A 7,879-nucleotide genomic window follows, 5' to 3' on the forward strand; every position below is an offset into this window, starting at 1 on the left:
CCGGCTCATTTACACTTGTAAGCATTATTTTTGTTTTAAAGTGTTCATCAATGTGCACTACGGTGGCCCTGAAGAAAATTAAACATTAAAATATGTTATGAATGTCCCATTCCCAGTTTATTGGGGAATAATTGCGATGTTTACTATGTTTTGGTAGCTCTTAACAAAACAGAATTTTTATGTATGACAACTTTACAACTGGTAGAAAGTTAAGTACTTTTTCTGAACAGATTTTCTTTAAGACTGTGACTCTTAACACACCATCCCCCCGAGAGCCAGACATACTCATCCCCTTTTCAACGCCCCCCCCTGCAGCAGGTCAGGTGTGAAACCCCCATACAGAATGTCAGTCACTGTGTAAAACTTTTATTTTCTTAAAAGACTGTGACTCTAAAAGGCAAGTTTGTGATTTTAACACTGTTTCGATGAAACAATGCAGTCTTGATAACTTGACTTGACTAACATTCCTTTTCTAAATATATGTTTTTAGATGCTTTACTTTGATTTCTTTCATGTTATTTTAACACAACATTACTTTTTTCATATTTTTCAACATACTGTGATATTCTGTTTTCGTCTTTCTCTCCTTTTTCCATTATATTTTTGAAAAACTACATAGTGGTTTTTAGCAAAATACAACATGCAACTAATACATTATGCAATATTACGACTTTTTGCGATATTTTCAACACAATATACTTGTACCTTTTTTGTGGTTGTAGGGCTTCAAGATATTTTGCCTGTCATGCATAAACACGGTGTCATCTTTTCCTTGAAACTGACGTGCTGTCCGTTTTACAAAACAAGTTATTTTTCTGCTTCTTCATCCTCTGAATTTTCTTCCCCCGTCCCTCTTCCTTCAGCCAGCACAACAAGAGTCAAGGTGGATCTGTGAAATGAAACACCTCTTCCCAAAGCGTGACTTCCCTATTGAGAGCATGCGTCTAGGGCAGTAGGGTCTAAACCAATTGGCCAGATATACTAACATGCAGAACCTACGGTATGTTTGAAGACTAACCATTTATCCAGTTCAAGCTGTCTTTAAGATGTAACATTGCGCTCTGACTATTTCTCGTAAAATGGTGACAAACTATTACTTATTCTTAAATTTGACCTCTTGCTGCTTGGTTGAAAATGATAGATGAAAAATAACTTTAAAAAAAAAGTTGCAACCAGGAACAAACTCCTGGACTACCATCATCACCACCATTCTGGACACCCGAAACTTGCAGTACTACTGCTGCTTATTTTGCTCCTGGGGCCAAGACGTCTCTGTTTATGAACACAGTGAAATCAGTGTTGGTTGATATTGTGTTTCTGTGTTTCTTTGGGGGTATAATACGCACGTTTCAATACACTTGTATCATACATCTTCCCTGTTACCCTCCCCTTGTTATAATGAAGACAACAGTGCATGTGAAGGACTGTAATACACATGTATCAGACACGCTCCCCTTGCACTGTGTCCATAAACAGAGACGTCTTGGCCCCAGGAGCAAAATAAGCAGCAGTAGTACTGCAAGTTTCGGGTGTCCAGAATGGTGGTGATGATGGTAGTCCAGGAGTTTGTTCCTGGCTGCAACTTTTTTTTTAAAGTTATTTTTCATCTATCATTTTCAACCAAGCAGCAAGAGGTCAAATTTAAGAATAAGTAATAGTTTGTCACTATTTTACGGGAAATAGTCAGAGCGCAATGTCACATCTTAAAGACAGCTTGAACTGGATAAATGGTTAGTCTTCAAACATACCGTAGGTTCTGCATGTTAGTATATCTGGCCAATTGGTTTAGACCCTACTGCCCTAGACGCATGCTCTCAATAGGGAAGTCACGCTTTGGGAAGAGGTGTTTCATTTCACAGATCCACCTTGACTCTTCTTGTGCTGGCTGAAGGAAGAGGGACGGGGGAAGAAAATTCAGAGGATGAAGAAGCAGAAAAATAACTTGTTCTGTAAAACGGACAGCACGTCAGTTTCAAGGAAAAGATGACACCGTGTTTATGCATGACATGCAAAATATCTTGAAGCCCTACAACCACAAAAAAGGTACAAGTATATTGTGTTGAAAATATCGCAAAAAGTCGTAATATTGCATAATGTATTAGTTGCATGTTGTATTTTGCTAAAAACCACTATGTAGTTTTTCAAAAATATAATGGAAAAAGGAGAGAAAGACAAAAACAGAATATCACAGTATGTTGAAAAATATGAAAAAAGTAATGTTGTGTTAAAATAACATGAAAGAAATCAAAGTAAAGCATCTAAAAACATATATTTAGAAAAGGAATGTTAGTCAAGTCAAGTTATCAAGACCGCATTGTTTCATCGAAACAGTGTTAAAATCACAAACTTGCCTTTTAGAGTCACAGTCTTTTAAGAAAATAAAAGTTTTACACAGTGACTGACATTCTGTATGGGGGTTTCACACCTGACCTGCTGCAGGGGGGGGCGTTGAAAAGGGGATGAGTATGTCTGGCTCTCGGGGGGATGGTGTGTTAAGAGTCACAGTCTTAAAGAAAATCTGTTCAGAAAAAGTACTTAACTTTCTACCAGTTGTAAAGTTGTCATACATAAAAATTCTGTTTTGTTAAGAGCTACCAAAACATAGTAAACATCGCAATTATTCCCCAATAAACTGGGAATGGGACATTCATAACATATTTTAATGTTTAATTTTCTTCAGGGCCACCGTAGTGCACATTGATGAACACTTTAAAACAAAAATAATGCTTACAAGTGTAAATGAGCCGGATTTTAGCTTTGAGCTAATTTCCATCAGTAGTCCCGTCACATACAGCATATAAGAACATGACATTTATATATACAGCAAAAATAAATACATGATATGCAGAAAGAGCTTGAGCAGCATACAAGCATTTACCACATGGCAGTACAATGCAGCAGCTATGATATATAAAGTGCAAGATAAGATAAAAAGCGCTACATAAAAGTGCAAGAGGAGATACCCCTGTGTTAAAGTGCAAGAGGAGATACCCCTGTGTTAAAGTGCATTTATTTAGCGGTGAGTACACGTCTGTTTGTTGCTCAACCATTCTTTAAGTTGACCTTTAAAACTATTGAGAGTGGGACAATCCCGTATCTCAGTTGGGGGGCTATTCCACAATGAGCTGCCTTTAATGGAGAGGACATTTTGTCCAAACGTGGTCCGTCTGTGGTGGACTTCACAGTCTCCTCTGGTTTCTGACCTAGTGCTGCGTCCAGTGTGTTTTCTGTGGATGAATTCCCCCAAGGGGAGGGGGGCCAGCCCATGTAAATATTATTTTAAAAAACCACATACTTTTAAAAGACTTAAAATTGTCAAAAACTCAAGAAGTTGTGATTTTCAAGGATGGTAAAATGGTGGTATGACTGTGGCTTTCTGTCGAAAGGCTGGATAGCTCTCTTGAACAGCTGTTCTATGGGTTTCAGGTGTGTGGCACAAGCAAACGACCAGTTTGTAAAACAGTATTCAATGTGGGATAGAATCATACAGTGGAGGTATGACTTTTCAGCATTGACAGTTAAGAAAAAGGTCTAATTTGTTTAAAATGTTGCAAGTTGAATTTAATGGTATTGGATACTTTCTGGATATGTTTCTTAAAAGTCAAGTGCGAGGCCAATATGACACTCCCTGTTGAAGATACTTGTGATTTATACTTTGCATAATTTGCATCCACAATTCTTTGCCAGTAGGTGTTTCCACAGTCCTTGCAGTTTTCCAATTGTTCAACTAATTGGGAGCTACTGTAAGCTATTTGTATTTGCATTTTAGCACATTACTTCCTGCAGTGATTCAGAAAGTATTGTGTTTGGGCTTTTATTGTGAAAGGGAGAACACTACTCAGAGCCAGACATAATTTCCTAGAGAAAGCGAGTCTTATAGGGAGCCAATTTAAATGCTAATGTCGTCTTTATTTTACATCCATTTCCAATTTGTGCAATCAACTACTTCATTATGATAAGTTGTCTACAGCCACTTTAAATGCAATCAAATGTATATTTCTAAGTGCTTACAACTTAAAAAATCTTAACGTACAAATGACTGTATATTGAATATATTTCTTTACCCAGTGTTGAACAGGACCCAAACCTTTGAGAGATGAAAAAGGACAAATCTGCTTTAATCAACTGCCAAGTAGTCAATTCTGCATTTGTGTCTGTTCATTTGTAAAACGTAGAATTCGGTTTCTTTTTAATGGCCTAGGCGGATTTTGGCTTTTTTCTCTTGCCAAGATACTTTTAGACACACTTTGAGGTATACAAAACCTTAAAACTAGAATACTTATGGCTGGCTTACGCTGCAAACTTCATCACCTTTTAACAAGAGAGTAAGTATATAAAACGTTATTTTGTATATTTTACACATCAGCAGAAACAGAGAGAGATGGCAGGAAGGGGGAGACAGTCTCCCCCACCTTTACAGACACTGTGTGTTTTAGAGAGAACAAATACAAGTGTAAGGTAAGTGTTTTTAAATTACATCCCCCTTCTGTCTAGTGATAAGATGGCAGGAAGGGGGGAGGAGGAGGCAGGGCCAGGCTCACACAGTCACCCCGCTGTCTGATGAAGAAGGAAAGTGGTAACATACATCAATACTATTTTTAATTATTATGTTTATGGTGGGCTTTTCTTTAGGGGCTAAAATAAGATCTGATGTAGCCCCGGTCCACAGCAGGGGTTAGGGGAGACCGTCACACACACACACACACACACACACACACACACACACACACACACACACACACACACACACACACACACACACACACACACACACACACACACACACACACACACACACACACACACACACACACACACACACACACACACACACACACACACACACACACACACACACACACACACACTTGGGGGTGGGCCCACCTGTCAGTTTTTATGCATACTAATGTGATTGAAACAGGATTTCTTTTCTTTTTTTATTATACACCATAAGGCGCAACAGTGGGGGCTTTTCAAACCTGTGAATACGCATCACCCCCCTCCTATCGACGGATCTCACACCTACTTGGGATATCACACCTACTTGAGATCTCACACCTCGATGAAAGGGGAGGCGGGACTTAGGTCATTTGCATAATGGGGGGAGGTGTGAACTGTCACTTTTTTATGCATACTAATGAGAGGAACGCGGGATGAATATAACTACTTACATGCATAAAAACCTTCCAGGGTTCTTACGGTCATTAAAAACCTGGAAAGTCATGGAAATTCAAAATGCTAGTTCCAGACCCTGGAAAAGTTATGGAAAACAATATTTTTCCCAAAGTTTTGGAAAAGTCATGGAAATGTAACTAAAGTTGCATAAAATCACATTTATATTTTATCTAATCGCCGAAATAGTAATACTATAATGATAATAAATACTGTATCGTATAGTAATGAAACGTAAAATGGCATTTAATTGTTTAAGTATTTTGCTGGTGAGATATTTCAGTTACTTAAGCCTGTAGAAGCTAGTGAGCCAACTATTGGATTTGTTTTAGATAGGCACAACATGTTTCATATGCAGACCTTATTTTCCTGTTCCATGTTCAAATAAACCATTTTCAGTGGTACCACCTACCACTGAGAAAGAGTCATGTTTTTGGTAATGGAAAATTAGGTAAAGGTCATGGAGAAGTCATAGAAAAGTAATTGAAAATCATTGGTGAAAAAGTGTATGAACCCTGACCTTCATAATACACAAGGGGACGACGGGTAATAACCAGAAAAGCATGACATGAGACCTTTTCATACTTAAAGGTCACCATATTATGCAAAATCCACTGTTCAATGTCTTTTAGTGTGTCCCCTCTGTGTAAAGAGATTCTGAAAGTTTCAGGAAAAAAGATTTGCTCACTTTCTGAACATTTGCTGATCAGATTTGGCCAGTTGTAATTTTAAAACTATATAAAAATATATAAATATATATATAAAATAATGTATTATATTACATTATTGCCTCTGCATTGGATTACTATCAGATAGGGTAATAACTTAATAATTAACTACGTCTGAAAGCAGAAGTCTGGGGCAAATAATTGCAAGTCTCTTCAGTGAGAATGTCACAAAATGATTTAAAAAGAAAAGCCAAATTCTGGAAAAAAGGTCCAAATAAAAAAAAAGAAGTGACATTTAAAAAAAGGAAGTGACATTTAAAAAGAAAGTAACATTTTGAAAAAAATGTCAATTCTGAGAAAAAAAGTCTAATTTGAGATGCATTGTGGGACATGTAGTTTATGGGCAACGTGCTTCTGTAAATCATCATGTAACCGTATAATAAACATATAATATTATTTGCAAGCTCTTGAAGTAAATGAAGTCACAGGCCGGGTTTGGCCTTGAGTTTGACACCCCTGTCCTAGAGCAACATTGTGTTATTTTTAACCAAATATCTCGAAAAGGGCGTCCGGAGTGGCTCCTTATTTTCATCTAAAGTAACAGACAGAGAATCAGCACTTTTGAAACAGGGCTGAAACAGAGGGGATTATGGGATGCTACAATGGATGATCTGTTTGGTATTTTGAGCCAAACACTTCAGAGACATGTTTTGTATATATCTGAGACCTATAATATATTGATGAAAAACAGTATAATAGGGAACCTTTAAATATTTTGCTCCAGTTTACTATATATTTTATTTATTTATTATTATTTAGCTCGCTACTTTGTCTGCGCATCACTGAAACCAAATGTTTTAGTTTATAGGTGTTTGCCAAAGATAGTAACAATTCATCAGCTCAAAAAAAACAACTGCCACAGAAGACCTGTGAACCAGGGGAAGACGTACATTTATTCATGTTTATAATCTTAAACTGTTGACCATGTTTCACCATGAGATTTGTTAACTGACACTGTTTGGCCCAATAAGACAATTAGTCATATCCTGGTGACTAAACGTCTGTTACTTAATCACATACTTTTTAAGGTTTCAAAAGTGCTCAGTCAAGTCATGTGTTCAAAGCTGAGTCAGGTGGCTCTATGTTCATTTAAAGTATGATGATAGAGGGTGTTTGTTAGTCATCTGCTTTGATATATACTATATTTTGATTTTTTAAAGTCATCTTTTATCTATTCTCAATCATAAGCTATACGAATTCAAAGCTTTACTGTGTTGCTTTATTATTTGAAACAACAGCTTTTTAAGTAATTAATTAATTCAAGCACAGCAACAGACAATGCAGCAATACAGTTTCAACAATTAGAAAACATGCAAACACATTGTTGTGCAACATTAAAATTATTAGGTTAAACATTTGTTGTAACACATTAAGGGGTACTATATGTTGTAAATGCAATATCATTCAGTGGATAATTATATGCAGTAGAACGTAAATGGGGCAAAGTAGATGTACAAAGTACACTCGAGCCACAACCAGTTGTAGTTTAGTGAATATATTCTCCAGTGGTGTAAGGTAACTAAGTACATTACATTTAGAGGTACTTTACTTTAGTGTTTCAATTGTGTTGCTACTTTGTACTATTTTATTCGTATACTTTTACAGCACTACATTTATTTAATACCTTTAGTTACATTGCAGATTTGGAGTTATGATGTGAAATATAATCAAGACTTAAATAAGACTTTAGTTACACCTGGAGTAAATTCACAAGCTACCCTGCAGTAAAGTAATTAAAATAAGCTGCATCTTTACCAGCTTTGATTACACTTTAATACATCAATATTTAGAATCAAAACATATCATATATATTATTCTATAAAGGGCCAATCTGCTTAACGAGTACTTGTACTTTTGGTACGTAAGTACAATTTGATGCTTATACTTCTGTACTGTTTCTTGAGTAACATTTTGATAGCAGGAATTTTTACTGGTAACAGAGTATTCCTACACTCTTGTAATTCTACTTTTACTTAAGG

This window comes from Notothenia rossii, assembly GCF_949606895.1.
Source record: "Notothenia rossii genome assembly, chromosome: 2".
Classification (NCBI taxonomy): domain Eukaryota; kingdom Metazoa; phylum Chordata; class Actinopteri; order Perciformes; family Nototheniidae; genus Notothenia; species Notothenia rossii.